This window comes from Ambystoma mexicanum, chromosome 3q, assembly GCF_040938575.1.
Source record: "Ambystoma mexicanum isolate Mex_15411 chromosome 3q, UKY_AmexF1_1, whole genome shotgun sequence".
Classification (NCBI taxonomy): Eukaryota; Metazoa; Chordata; class Amphibia; order Caudata; family Ambystomatidae; genus Ambystoma; species Ambystoma mexicanum.
In genome coordinates this window covers 1002522652-1002538859 of record NC_090926.1, presented here as the reverse complement: position 1 = coordinate 1002538859, position 16208 = coordinate 1002522652, and positions in this window count along the sequence as shown.

The following is a 16208-nucleotide window of genomic DNA, read 5'->3' as shown; positions in this document are numbered from 1 at the left end:
ATGATGTGTGTATGCAATGCCAAACAACTGTCTACCGGGGAAGTATGCATTTGTATCAGATATAGATTGTGTGTAAAGTTGACAGGGGTGGGTTCTCTGTATCATAAACAGACCTCATCATGATGACACTTCATTTCATTCCCCCAATCAAGGGGAAGAGGAGGAAGTGGCCAATGACAAGTGGAGAGGGGTAGGGCCTAGAAAGCTAGCCTCTCCACCCACTTTCAAAACACATAAAAGCAGACAGTCAGGACAGATAGAGACATTCAATTCCATTTGCTGCGGAGCATGCTGCCGGACCATACAACATCCAGAGATCCAGACTTCAAATCCATCAATACTCCTTATACTTTCTCCGTAATCACGATTCTCGCACTCGCGAATTTTACCGCGATTTGCGATTTGGTTAAAAATCCAGCCACGTGTGAAAACAGCAGCTTCATTGCTTTCCTTTGCCAAAAATTCGTTTAACCTGCTAGTTACTCCTAGATCCTTGCTAAAGTGAGCCTGAACTCATCCCAAGTATATTTCACTCACCCTGAACCTCCTAAAGGGAATTAAAACCATTTTCAGCATATTTCTCACTGCATTGTCACCATATTCAAAGCATTTTGCCTGTGTTTCAAAACTCCTATCTGTTGTATAAGCTGGCGATACATGGCTGCTCGGTGAGTATAAATGCCACAGCACATGCATGCATGTCAGATACTGAGCAATGTGACAACCCCACTAATGATACCCATCACCACCGCCCCAGGGGACAGTGCCTACCCTCTGAGCACCCACATGATGACGCCAATTCGGAACCCCACCACGCCACCCGAGGTAAGATACAACACAGCCCACATTGCAACACTGGGCATAGTGGAGCACACATTCGGAGTGCTCAAGTCACGCTTTCGCTCCCTTGACCGTTCTGGCGGCCAGCTGTTATACGCTCCCCCAGTAGTGTGCAGGATCATAGTGGCAGCATGTGTCCTGCACAACGTTGCAACACGCCGGGGCCTGCCCGTGGACATGGTGGTGCCCCCACATCCCCAACCACATGCACCCCCACTGCGCATGGGAGGGGAAAGGGCACGGGGTGAGGCAGCCCGTACGCAGCTGGTGGCTAATTACTTCACCTTAAATCACACCCCTGTGGAGTGCACACAGCCCTGGCACATACCAGCTGACAATCAATGATGATGACATAAGGGACAGTCAACTGTCACAACCATACCAGCCTGAGATTGGTCACCTGGAAGTGTTACATTGTGTGCATCCCTACCTACACAAACACCACCAATTCTGTGTCATCAAAGACACACTTCTATGCTGCTAAAATCATTACCCCCTTGCAAAATACAACATGACAACAGTGCCATGTCACCCAACCCCTCCCCAGCACCGCCACCCAACACACCATGGCATGTCATGCTATGTGAGAGCAAACAATATGCTCCCAGTAATGTAGAACTAACAACACACATGACCAAATACTTACCAACAATACAATGCAGCTACATAACCTCAAACATAGCATAAACATGACAGTACTAAGTTAAAGTAGTGGTAGTCTTACAACCTGATCATGCCAGCACATCGGCCACTTCCAACTGTACAGTGCTGCTGCACGCAAATGTCCAAGTGCACTACTTACAACATGAACTCCATCTCCAAAGTAGACGGCCTTGTGAAGACATGAGGAATTAACCTGCAAATTAGGCGAAAGACATGGATGCACAAGCACATAGCAATACACCATGCAGTGTACAATTCAACAAAAATATCCACTAGGAATGTATACACAGTATTGACTACAGACTGCCCACACAGCTCATGGGAGTCCTACGTCACCGTGTAAGTCAATGTCACTTGGGCACACCCTTTGCAAGCCAATGGAAACGGAAAGCAGGAGGGGTGTGTGTCTCACGAACCCAAGCATCTAACCCAAACTCAGGACAAGCCTGCATGTGCTCAGCCAGAATACAGTGGATGCCCACGGGAGCCACACAAGGCAACACACTGCAAAAAAATAAAAATAAAAAATAAAAAAATGGCCATGTGGGGCCAGGGTGGGGGGAAGGCCACCCAGGAGGTCCGAGGACAGGGTGTGCACCAACACCAACCGGTGTGGATGTTGGGGAAAAAAAACACCTCCATGGGCTCATGGCCTGCACGGCTATGCCAATGTGAGAGAACTGCTGCTGTCGCTATCATCACCCTCTGCTGCTGCCACAGGAGGTGGTGCTGCCATAGGAGGTGGTGGTGCTATGGGAGGCAGCCCATGCAAAGGCCTGGTATGGTCCTCCATGGCAGCAAGCAGAGGGTGTGGAAGGTCTCGTTTTGGAGGATTATAGTGCGGAGATCCCCATGCAGCACCTGACGTGATGCACGGATCTCCTCCCGAGTTGCCTGCATCTCAGCTGAGAGCGAACGTGTGAGCCGCTCCAGCTGCTGTTCTATCCTCAAGTTAGTGGAAGCCTCAAGGTCAACAAGAGTCTCCCTGAGGTGATGGAGTTCTACCCTCAGGGCTTCCCTGTGGCCCTGGGACTCTATTGATATTGATTGGCGTAGAGTCTCCAGTGCCGCCCGTCTGTCCCTGTTGGACGCCAACATGTCCTCCTTGTGTGATTGGCAAATGGAGTCTGTTGCCTGCTGTAGTAGCTCCATCTGCATTCAGGGGGAACAATGGAAGTGGCCACCCTCTCCATTGCTTGTGCCATCATCTCAACTGATGCTGCCTGTTGGGTTGCCATACCGTAAATGGATTGTTCCCATGCGGTATTGCCTGGTGGCGTACGGCCACCGCGTCAGTGGGCACCACACCTGTTTGGGGCAAGGCGATCTGGGCCTTGCTGTGTCGGCACTGCCTGAGGCTGCAGGACTGCATTCCCCCTCTGATCTGCTGGCCCAGGAACAGGATCAGATGTTGTGGAGTGTGACCCTGCATCCGTAACCACCAAAGGCGGACTTACCAACATGGTTATCCCCATAGAGGGTTCTACCCCTGGTACAGATAGGTTGGACAGAACAGAATCCCTGCCAAAAACACTTACCTGCGACGCCACATAGGTCTTATCATCCGAATCAGCACCTGAATAGAGGTCTTGGGAGGTGCACCCAGAGGCACCCCTCGACAGAATGTTCTGCAGCAAGATTGGGTTCTCAGTCACCACCACACCACGTCCCCCACTGGTGCCTGGTCGTGCCTGAGATTCCTCCTGGGTCTGCACCATCTCCTCAACCTCAACAGCATCAAGTGCGTCATCCCCTGCAAAAACATGAAAGACAAAAAGTGGAAACAGGCATCAGCACCATAGCACACAAATAGGCCTGACAAGCTACATAACCAGTACATGATTTACACATGTCCCACATGACTATAACCCTCCCATGCATGCACTGTCACTGAGTTTGAAGGGGAGCCAAAAGGCAGACACTGATGACACCTACATGGAAGAGCAACACATTTGCTGCATGCTGGGTAGCACTGCCATCACACATTGGGCTGTGTGTGGCATGTCCAATACACATACATGACACATGCCATCACACAGATGGCATGTACCATAGCCATGGTACTTTCCACAAGTACATCCATATGTCAGTGAATTAATACTGTCAGCCATCCATGTGAGATGGACATGATGAGATGAAAAATGCTACATAGTGTGACAAAATAGGCATGTGCCACACACTGCAACACATCCAGTGTACAAAAATACAGTGATTGCAGGCCGATGCACACATCAGTGGTTTGTCACTTCAACATGACAGGAAACAACTATCATGTTCCACATTCAAACAGGCCCCAAAAATTCCTGTGATCAGGCCAATACTCAATTAGCCTGAATGGTCAAATCATTCATCTAACAAGGTAACACATGTGGTACAATGTGGGGTTCATCAATGACAGAAGATTGTCACAAATGTGACAATAGGGCTGAGGAATGCGTAGCAAAAGTGGGAGAATTGAAACAATCAGACTGAACGAATACTGAAAAATACAAACAATGTTGTTGTTAGATGCCACTTCAAGGGCAACTGCCGTAATGTTGAGCCAAATTACTAATGTGGGCAGAAGGTATAATGTCACACCCAAATCCAAGGCCGCTGAATGTTTTGGATGAAGCACATGGGTGACCCATACCATTCAGGCACACACACCCTCACCTGGCACTCAATCAGAACCTGTCACCCAAACAACATACACATGCATTACACACACATGCATGAGCACTCACTGGACAATGCTTCATAATCAGGTAGTCCTCCCACACCTTGGATCTGTTCCTCTGTGACAAAGGCCCCAGCAACAGACTCATGTTCAGTGAGTTTGTTGTCCTTTTGTGGAGACCCACCGCCAGTCACCGGAGTAGCGGCATGATTTGAGGCCAGCTTGTTCTTTGCTCTGCATTTGATGGTCATACCACCGCCTGTAGCAATCATCAGCTGAGCGCCTCACAAATCCAAGGGCACTTATGCGGTCGGCGATGATCTGCCAGTGTGCCTTACGTTGACCAGGTGTGGTCTTGCACCCTGCAGTCACCACCATTTTGTTGCTATGTGCCGACACATAGCCCACAAGTGCATCAAGTTCCGGTTCATTGAAGCAAGGCTTCTAGGTCCCGGTTTAGGGTTGACATTCTGTAAATGAAACTGTCGTGGGTGGACCCTGGATAGTTGGCATATACTGAGGTGATGATTCCCTTGGCATCACATACTTCCTGTACGTTGATGGAATGCCAGTGCATGCGGTTTCTATAGATGTGCTCTGATGCCCTGGGGGGACGTAGAGCCACATGGGTGCAGTCAATGGCACCTAGCACTTTGGGGAAGTGTGCCACCCTGTAAAAATCCTGGACGACAGCCTGCCTTTCTGCCGGTGTTCTGGGCAGGTATATGTGCCTGCGGACTGATGGGCGTGCATTCATGATGGCCAAGACCTGGTGTAGGCAGCGTGACTGCGTGGCCTGTGACACCCCCCCACTATAGCAGTTGTCCGTTGAAATGATCCAGTGGCCAAGAAGTGCAGTACATTGGGGACCTTATGCAGGGGGCTGAGTGCTTGGGAGCACAGGGTGGGTGATGTGAGGTCATCCTCCAACTCACTGACCAGGTCGAGTATTATGTGAGGTGGAAACCTGTACCTCCCATACTACTGGTCATCAGGCATCCCAAAAAGGCTGGTTCTGGGTGTAAAAATTCTGGGCTTGACTATCCTCCTCCTCCTGCGGTATCCCACGACCACTGCTGCTAGGAACGGTATATTCATCCTGGCGTCTGTGCTTGTTCGTTGTTTGCGTGCACTTTTATGCTGCGCGGATCCACGTACACCTGCTTCCTGCCGGCGTACGTGTTTCCTGATTAGCGCGTCTTTTTTGGTGCACGCCTTAGCCCCGTTCGATTCCATGAATACGTGTTTTGAACGTGCGTGTGGGCGTTCCACGCACTTGCCTCCTGTACTTCCCCCGTGATGCCCACATGTTCACGAGTTGTTCCCCATTCCGTGTGTCACGCCCCCTGTTCCTCCTACTTTTGATGTGCGTGCCACGCTATGTGCGATTTCGCTGTGCGCTTAGCACATGCTGTTTGGAGACGTGTGCGCCAGCGTGCGCCACGCAGAAATTTGGCACACATCCTGGGATTTCCACGCGCACAGACTTCCATGAATCGCTGTGCACAGGTTTCGCTGCGATTTTTGCACTGGCACTGAGATTCGCATGCTTTCGCACGCTTGCGCTGAAAATTTCAGCGCACATTAATTCCATGAATGGGCCAGAATATGTTTCCTTTTGCAACAAATGAGGAAAACACAGCCAAAACCTGTAAAGAGAAGGGTTGGTTAACACACTAGTAGCATTAGACAATTCTTCTGAGTCGTTCCCTAACTTTCTAGTCCAGCCTTAAGAAGAGGGAAGCCGTGTGCCCAACAATAGAGTTGTGCATAAAAGCGCACGATTGTGCAGGTGAAGCAATAAGCGGGTTTTCTTGGGAAGGCTGTACAAAGTCAAGAAGGGGATTGAGGCAATGACAAATTGGTTCCCACTATTCTAGTAGGATGTGCCCTTGGCGGCAAAACAGTTTTCAAAAGGTGAGAATAGCTAGGGGAAACAGGCTAACCCATCCAAGATCGAATACCTTTATGGTATATTTGAGCTTAAAATGGATCGGTTGTGTACTTCAGGATGCCCATTACTAACTGTTCCAAAGGCAGTTTCCGTGTTGGGATTTATGTGAACCCTGCCCTCCGAATATCGGGAGTTTCAGGACGTTTTTGCTAAAGAGCAGGCCAACATGTTACCACTGCACCGCCCTTATGACTTCCAAATTGACTTGATACCAGGGGTGCAAGTGCCATGTAGTCGGATCTACGCCTTAACAGAAAAGGAAAACAACTACCTGAAAACCTATCTAGACCAGTAGCTAGCAAATGGTTTTATTCAGCCATCAAACTCACAGACAGCCTCTCCCCTCTTCTTTGGCCTAAGAAATAGGGGGATTTAAGAACATGCATCGATTATCGGGCGCTGAACCAGGTCACAGTGAAGAACAGGCATCTGTTGCCCCTGATTCCAGTGCTATTGGACCAGGTCAAACAGGCACAGATTTTCACGAAGTTAGATCTCCAAGGAGCTTACCACCTGGTGCGTGTGAAAGAGGGTGACGAATGGAAGACCGCGTTTTGCACCAGGTATGGCCTCTACGAATACCAGGTAATGCCTTTCGGCCAGTGCAATGCACCAGAGACATTTCAATTTTTCATGAGCGATGTCCTGCGTGAGCTATTGGATGTATGTTCGGTGGTATACATCGATGATATCCTTATCGATTTAGCAAACCTGCAGGAACATATATCACATGTACGAGCCATACTTCACAAATTGCGGGAGAACCATCTGTACAGAAAACTTGAAAAATGCTCCTTCCATGTTACCGAAGTGGAGTTCCTAGGGTTCGTACTTTCATCGCAGGGCATACGAATGGATAACAGGAAGGAGTACAGAGCTTCCTCGGTTTCGTGAACGTTTACAGATTATTTATACCAGGATTCTCACATATGGTACACTCGATTACTTCTCTGTTACGAAAACACCAAAAGTTTGAATGGACGCCAGTGGCAGAGGAGGCGTTTCAAGCCCTGAAGGACAAATGTATTTCTGCCCGGTACTTCAACATCCACAATCAGATCTCCCCTATGTTGTCGAGACTGAGGCCTCTAGTGTTGACATGGGGGCATTCCTGTCCCAAAGAAACCCAGAAACCGGTCGCTTACATCCAGTGGCCTTTTGGTCGAAGAAGTCTCCCCCGCAGAACTGAATTACGCAGTTACAGACAAGGAACTGTTAGCAATCAGAGATGCTCTCAAAGAGTGGAGGCACTACTTGGTAGGTGCCGAGCCCACCTTGACGATCATAACTGACCACCACAATCTGGAGTACCTGCGCTCCGCTAAAGCCCAGTCGTCCCGACAGCTTTGCTGGGCTCTGTTTTTGCCTGAGTATCGACTTCGTTATTACTTATCGAACTGGAGTTAAAAAGGTAAAGCAGACACCTTATCGCGCATCGGCAAAGGCGAGGATGCCTACGTCACTCCAGATCCAGTAGATATCATCCCTGGCCACAAGATACTAGAATTATGCAGGTACGTCAACTCTACCCTGGAAAGATTCAAAGAGGCAGTTGGAAACAGTTGGTCAACACCCGAATTACAGGTATGGGAAAAGAAAGGGGTTCAGTTTTCCGTTCAGAAAGGTCTGCCTTATTACCAAAAGCGTCTCTATCTTCCAACACACCCTCTACAGGAGCAAGTTATCACCAGCTACCATAGTTCCCCTCTGGAGGGTCATCCAGGAGTGGCAAAGACCATAGAAAAAGTCAAAAGATCATAGTGGTGGCCAACCTGGCGAGACAATGTCACCAATTTTGTCAAGGCATGTGGAGCCTGCGCTCAAAGCAACAAGACAGAAGCCAGCCTGTCTGTTACAACCTCTTGCAATACCACCCGCACCCTGGCACACCATGTTGATGGATTTCATCGTGGACATGCCTCCTAGTTCAGGATACACCACCATATAGTGAGCTAAAGACTTGGTTGAGACTCTCCCAGGGGCCATCCACCCAAGAACAAGTCAATGGGCTGTGTCTGTGCTGGTAGAGAGTTTCCCAGACCACCCCTTGTTTTGCATAAATTAACTTAGGGTCTAACCCTAAGTTACCAGGGCGATCCAGACGTGGACCCCTTGCTCAATGTTCTTAGAGAGGCGCAGCTTCACCTCACTGATGATGCCCAACAAGGCTGAAACACGTGTATGGGGTTGCTGTGGTACTCTTGTTCAGAGAATTGCCTAGCATTTCGGTGCTGGACTGCCCCTGGGCAGCATAAAGACTGATATGCGGGGACATTTCTTCTCTGTGAAAAGAACAGTGAGCTAAAGACTTGGTTGAGACTCTCCCAGGGGCCATCCACCCAAGAACAAGTCAATGGGCTGTGTTTGTGCTGGTAGAGTTTCCCCAGACCCCCCCTTCTTTTCCATATAGGTTGTAGTCGACCTTTTCTCCAAAATGGCATTACGAGGGTTTCCGTCAGCCTGAACGTTGGCTCAAGTGTTCCTGGACCGCATACTTAAACTGCACGGTTTCCCCATCCATGGTGATATCAGATAGAGGCAGCCAATTTGTGTCACAATTCTGGAAGAAATGTTGTATTCTAGCTGGGGTAGAAATTCTCCTGTCCACTAGCCACCACCCTCAAACCGATGGGCAGACGGAACGCACAAATCAGACCCTCGAGCAATACCTCTGTTGCCTCCTACAAAAGACAGATCAAGCCTCGGTGGAAATCCTCTGGATGGCAGAATATGCCCACAACAACTCAGTACATTCCTCCACACAGCTTAGCCCTTTTTACACATTATATAGTCGTAATCCGCAAACCTCAGTGTACGATCCGCCCGCAGCAATTGAGATGCCAGCAGTCAAGACCTTACATTAACACGTTACCCAAGCTATGGAAAAGGCTGTTGCCCATTTGAAGATGGCTAAAGAAACGCAGAAAAGGTATGCTGATCGTCACGGTAGAGAAGCACCAAATTACCAAGTAGGTGATTTAGTGTGGTTGTCTTCAAGATGCATTGCACTAAGAGGACCCAGAAAATTTCAGCCTAAGTTCTTGGGGCCATTCACAGTCGAAGTTGTGGTTTCACCACTGGCCATGAGACTGACCCTGTCAGATCATATACGCATACATCCCGTTTTCCACAGTTCCTTATGGATGCAAAAGGTGGGGGAATCACCCACAGCACATTAGTACTAGCATGCAAGTCGATACCCTGCAACATCCTAGGAACACATCCCTACACTGGGGGACACTACCAACATTCATATTGTGTCTGGTGTGAAGACGTCGAGGGACATGTGCATGGCGTCAACAATTATCCATAAGCATGATAGATTATACAAGCTGTGTCACTTAGTGCATTAGCTAAATACATCAAACATTGCCCAACATGCATTTAGTCTCATCCCCTGCCACACAACCCTCACATGTGACTACATCATGGACCTTGTCACTCCATCTGGGTGGTTGGTGATTCCAAGGTCGAGGCCCCTAAGTCGTGTACGTCACCCAAGACCAGAACCATGGAGTGCCGAGTTCTGTAAAGGGCAGATAGTTGCGCAGATGTCAAGTCAATAGCTGCCATTCACGATATACTGCATATGAGCATGAACGATGTACAGGCTGAGCACAAATGGAACAGAAGGAATACCCTTCCACATACCTTATTGTGCTCCTATGCAGGTGATGCTGGCGATCCCCTGAAGCCATGGCTCCTCATCCCTGACAGGAATCCACAGAACAGGCACGAAGAGGCCTACAATCATGCCCATACACGCACTCGTGTGGTCATAGAGCAGACATTTGGCCTGCTGAAGGTACGGTTTCGCTGCCTCAGCAGTTCCGGTGGCACACTCATTTACAGTCCTGAGAAGGTGGGCAAGATCATCATGGTATGTGCCATGCTGCACAACATGTGAATCCGGCGGAATGTCCCTCTGCCACCTGACATGGAGCAGCCACCACCAGGTGAAGAAGAAGATGAGGAAGGAGAAGATGTTGCACATCGGCCAGGCTGCGATGCACATGAGGGACATGCCGTGCACCAATCATTGATAAACCATACTTTCTAAAACACTGTTATGCAGATTGTGACATTGATGTGGGACCCTGGGCACTGTGACAGGGTGAATATGGGCACTGGGTTTGGGGATGAATTCACACTATACACTGTCATTCAATAAATTGACACACGCTGAATAAGCAATGTCCAGTCATGGGATTTTTATAACACAACAGGTGTATTGTGCAGATTGAATTCACAACATGTATGTACCCTCCTCCTCCCACACATCCCCTCCCCTCACCCCCTCTCTCCAACACCCCCACACACCCCACTCTCCCTCCCCCCACAAACCCCCTCCTCCTAAGCCCCCCCATCAACTGCACAACATGTGTCCAGATGCACTGCCAGTGAACGCGTGCATGGTTCCCCTGCTACTGGTGGCCCCTCTTTGGAGGTGTGGGTTGCATATCACTCTGCTGCATGCTGCACAGGGTCCTGCACACAGGACTGGTCTCCATGGAGCTGGCAGGTGTGGCAGACGATAAACTTAATGGCTGTGGCGTGGATGCCGCTGGATGCCGCTGCTCCATGGTGTTTGCCATTCTGGATAGGATCTGGGCCACGGTGGCAAAGTTCTCATGGACCTACCTGGAATTCCTGTTAACGGCCCTTATGATGGCCACAGTGTTGTCCCTCATTGCACGGCGTGTTGTCTCACCATCAGCAACATATTGCTTGACGAGTCCGCGCATCTCCTGTTGCTGGCCCTCCATCCTTGACAGACGTCCCTCGGGGTCCCTTATTGTGGTGGAGGTGGATGGTTCATTTGCTGCTGTTGATGTGGCCAATGCGGGGCTGTCCTATGATGTATGCCAATCAGCATTTCTGCCCTCGCCTTCAGGGTCGTGCAGAGGGGTGCCCTGTGGGGTGACCTGTGGTGTGTCCTGCGGGCTGGGTGTACGTAGAACATCCCCAGACAAGAAGCTCCCTTTATGGGTGGCCTCTTCATGGCCCTCAGACTCTTCCCCACTATGTGGTGTGCATGCAGCTGCCTCCCCAACAGAGCTATTGGCTGCCAACTGTGAGCCGTCAAGGTTGGTCTCCAGAGTTGTGGCCTCGTCCTGTGAGACGTGTGTCTCCTGGGGTGCAGGGGCAGGTGTTTGCTTGTCATGTGTTGGGGGCGATGCAGCTGGTTGGGCACTGGTGTGTACCTTGTATGGCACTTGGATCAGCCGTGTGCCCCTGGATGTGGATGGCCTGGTGCCATCGTCCCGACCACTGGGCGTTTTGGCTGGTGACCCGGGCTGTGCACCAGCATAATGCACATCGCAGTCTGCATCCGTGCCTGTGGGTGACAGAGAGAGGCAGGCAATCGGTGATGGGAGTACTTGCATCATGCTTGCATTGGTGTTTGTGCAGCTTGTGCCATGTGGCTCGTTGCATGCTTGTTGTTGTGGCAGACAGAGTGCGTGCAAGATTGGGGGGGTGGTATTGGCATCCCTCAGCCATTGACATGTTGGGCATGGTGTCTGCGGTGTGGCCTACAGGTGTGTTGTGGCTTGCGTGCTGTGTGACATGTGGTGTTATTATGTGTATCGGTGTGTATTAGGCATAGGAGCGGCATGCAGCATGCAAGTTGATGTGCCAGTGGTGGGGCCAGCATCTAGACAGGGATGTCTGAATGTGTGTACGATAAGCCATCTAGTAGCTCTCACCGGATTCACATTTGTAGGACTATATTGTCATGTGGATGTCAGGTGTTTGTGGGGACTTGTGTTGTGTGCAAAGGGTCACTCACCTTCATCATCCAATGATGGGACTCCATGCTTCGCTCCGCCTATTCCTGCAATGCCCTCCATATCAATAGTGGAGCTGCACGTCTCTTCCCACCTTGTCAACTTTATGGGGGAGTGTGCCCCGCTGCCTGTTGCCAGCACAGGTCGTCCCACCACTTTTTGCAGTCCCCGACAGTGCGTGCGGTGTTGCCAACCGCACTGACCTTTTGCGCTACCTCCTCCCATATCGGTTTCTTCCTTAGCTGTGCTGGACACCTCAGGTCAGCACAGAATACGACATAGGTCTGCTCACTAGGGTATTGGCTAACATGTTTAGCTCCTAGTCGCTGAATCTTGGTTTGCGCAGGCGAGCTACGGCTTTGTTGACTGCCTTCAACATCTTCTTCAAGGTGTGTTTGGAATTTAGGCTGTACAGGTCCTGTCTGGAGGGGATTGCAATGGATTGTATTTTTGAAGATGGCCGCCGGAGCAATTCCCGTTCCTGTGCAATGACGTTACTTCAGTGATTGAAGCTAGAGACGTGTAGGTTTTGATTGTGAATGCCACAAAAAAAAGAAAATGGACGAGACGCTGCATCAGGAAAGTGGGTCAGAAAACCAAGGACAGTTAAAAACAGCTATGTAAAATATGTTTCGTGACCGGAACTTAAGACAATCCAGAAAATTATGTGTTGCTGTTACCTTTGGGAATATATCATCTCTAAATAAAAAATGAAATCAAAACCCGACCTCTCCCTCGTCCAACACTGTTTCATGGCACAAAGCATAGCCCTACTCCTAGTGTCCTACATACCAACCACCCATGATTACTATGTCCCTGTTCCGCTCTTGAATCATTTGTTTGCTACTTACACTTCTGGCATATATTGCACGGCTCTTACTATAATTCATGCATGTCTGTTCATGCTCCTTTGTGCACCTGAAGCAGCCCTTTCTACTATCATGTAAGACAGGGTGATCATTCTAAATAGGTCTCCAGTGTGTTCATTATCATGTCAAGTTGCCACACAATGCGCAAGTTGAACATTTGTATCATGCATTCTACGACAAAATTCTATTTCAAAGCGCCACAAGCCGAAATGGGAATGCAGGTTGGTGAAAAATAATTCCAAAATGTTACATTCATCCTCCGACTAAGCCCTCTGCCAATCGACAGTGCTAGTGCATAGGGGTGGAAGGAGGAGCCTATGGGTGTACAAGTGCTGGGGGAGGGTGTTGAGATGTATTTTTAAACTCTGACCTGATGGGCTGGCATTTAGGAGGCCACCCTCAGTTTAGTAAAACAGGGGAACTTTCCGGACAAGCCAGACCAACCTAGGTAGCTTGGCAGGCGGTCAAGACTAAGGCCCTCATTACGACCCTGGCGGAGGACCATGGTGCAATTTGCACCATGGTCCATGGTGCAGAGCTGCCAACTCCGCCATGGGGGTTGGCGGACTTACCGCCCCATTCCGAGGTTGGCGGGGCGGTAAGTCCCCAATCCCCATTTACCCTTCCCCATTCCCATTTTTGCCCCATAGGGTATAATGGGAGTGGGGAAGGCGTTAATTACGCCACCGTAAATTACGGTGGCGTAATTAACAACAGGTCCCGTAGCGCCATGGATTTTTCCGCCCGGAAAAACCAGGCGAAAAAACCACCATGGCGCTACGGGAACTCGTAGTAAGGCGGAAAGGTACGCCATGCATTACGCTGGCGTAAAACCCTTTCTGCCAGGGTCGTAATGAGGGCCTAAGTCTCAGGAGGGGTGAGAGTAATTGGAAGCCCATAATGAGCTCCCACAGCGACGGACCACAAATTACTCTTGGACAAGTGTTTATGAAAGATACCTATATATCTATTCTTGACCAGACCAATAGACACAGGTAAACTTCAGTTATGCGAAAACAGTTACCACACACAATACTCTGCTATACAGCATATATACAATATGTTTCCTAATGCGACAAGTGAGGAAAACACAGCCACAACCTGTAAAGAGAAGGGTTGGTTAACACTAGGAGATTTAGACAATTCTTAAAAAAGTCGTTACCTAACTTTCTAGTCCAGCCCTAAGAAGAGGGAAGCCTTGTGCTCAACAATACAGTTGGGCGTAAAAGCGCACGATTATGCAGGAGAAGCAAAAAGCGGGTCTTCTTGGGAAGGCAGTAGAAAGTCAGGAAGGGGCTTGAGGCGATGACAAATTAGTTCCCACTATTCTCGTATGATGTGCACTTGGCGGCAGAACAATTTTCAAAAGGTGAGAATAGCAAGGGGAAACAGGCTAACCCATCCAAGATCGAATACCTTTATGGTATATTTGAGCTTAAAATGGATCGGTTGTGTACTTCAGGATGCCCATTACTAACTGTTCCAAAGGCAGTTTCCGTGTTGGGATTTATGTGAACCCTGCCCTCCGAATATCGGGAGTTTCAGGACGTTTTTGCTAAAGAGCAGGCCAACATGTTACCACTGCACCGCCCTTATGACTTCCAAATTGACTTGATACCAGGGGTGCAAGTGCCATGTAGTCGGATCTACGCCTTAACAGAAAAGGAAAACAACTACCTGAAAACCTATCTAGACCAGTAGCTAGCAAATGGTTTTATTCAGCCATCAAACTCACAGACAGCCTCTCCCCTCTTCTTTGGCCTAAGAAATAGGGGGATTTAAGAACATGCATCGATTATGGCGCTCTGAACCAGATCACGGTGAAGAACAGGTATCCGTTGGCCCCGATTCCAGTGCTATTGGACCAGGTCAAACAGGCACAGATTTTCACGAAGTTAGATCTCTGAGGAGCTTACCACCTGGTGCGTGTGAAAGAGGGTGATGAATGGAGGACTGCATTTCACACCAGGTATGGCCTCTACGAGTACCAGGTAATGCCTTTTGACCAGTGCAATTCACCAGCGGCATTCAAATGCTTCACGAACGATGTCCTGCGTGAGCTATTGGATGCATGTGCAGTGGTATACATCGATGATAACCTTATCTATTCAGTGAACCTGCAGGAACATATATCACATGTACGAGGCGTACTTGCAAATTGAGCGAAAACCATATGTACGCCAATCTTGAAAAATGCTCCTTCCATGTTACCAAAGTGGAGTTCCTAGGGCTCGTACTTTCATCGCAGGGCATACGAATGGATAACCGGAAGGTAGAAGCAATTCTCACTTGGCCTGCACCTACATTGTTGAAAGGAGTACAGAGCTTCCTCTGTTTCGCAAACTTTTACAGACAATTTATACCAGGATTCTCACATAAGGTACACGTGATTACCTCTCTATTACGAAAACACTGAAAGTTTGAATGGATGCCAGCGGCAGAGGAGGTGTTTCAAGCCCTGAAGGCAAATTTATTTCGGCCCGGTCCTTCAACATCCACAATCAGATCTCCCCTAAGTTGTTGAGACTGATGCCTCTAGTGTTGCCATGGGGACAGTCCTGTCCCAACGAAACCCGGAAACCGGACGATTACATCCAGTGGCCTTTTTGTCAAAGAAGTTCTCACCAACAGAACTGAATTACGCAGTTATAGACAAGGAACTGTTAGCAATCATAGACGCTCTCAAAGAGTGGAGGCACTACTTGCTAGGTGCCAAACACACCGTGACAATCCTAACTGACCACCGGAATCTGCAGTACCTGCGCTCTGCTAAAGCCCAGTCATCCTGACAGAATCGCTGGGCTCTGTTTTTGACTGAGTACGACTTTGTTATTACTTATCGAACTGGAGTTAAAAAGGTAAAGAAGACACCTTATCGCGCATCGGCAAAGGCGAGGATGCCTACGTCACTCCGGATCCAGTAGTTATCATCCCTGGCCACAAGATACTAGGATTATGCGGGTCCGTCAACTCTGCCCTGGAAAGATTGAAAGAGGGAGATCGAAACAGTTGGTCAACAGCCGAATTACAGATATGGGAAAAGAAAGGGGTTCAGTTTTCTGTTCAAGAGGGTTTGCCTTATTACCAAAAGAGTCTATCTTCCAACACATCCTCTACAGGAGCAAATCATCTCTAGCTACCATAGTTCCCCTCTGGAGCGTCATCCAGGAGTGGCAAAGACCATAGAAAAAGTCAAAAGATCATACTGGTGGCCAACCTGGCGAGACAATGTCACCAATATTGTCAAGTCTTGTGGAACCTGCGCTAAAAAAAAGCAACAAGGCAGAAGCCAGCCGGTCTGTTACAACCTCTCGCAATACCACCCGCGCCATGCCATACCATTTTGATGGATTTCATCACGGACCTGCCTCCTAGTTCAGGATACACCACCATACTGGTTGTAGTCGACCTTTTCTGCAAAATGGCTCATTTCG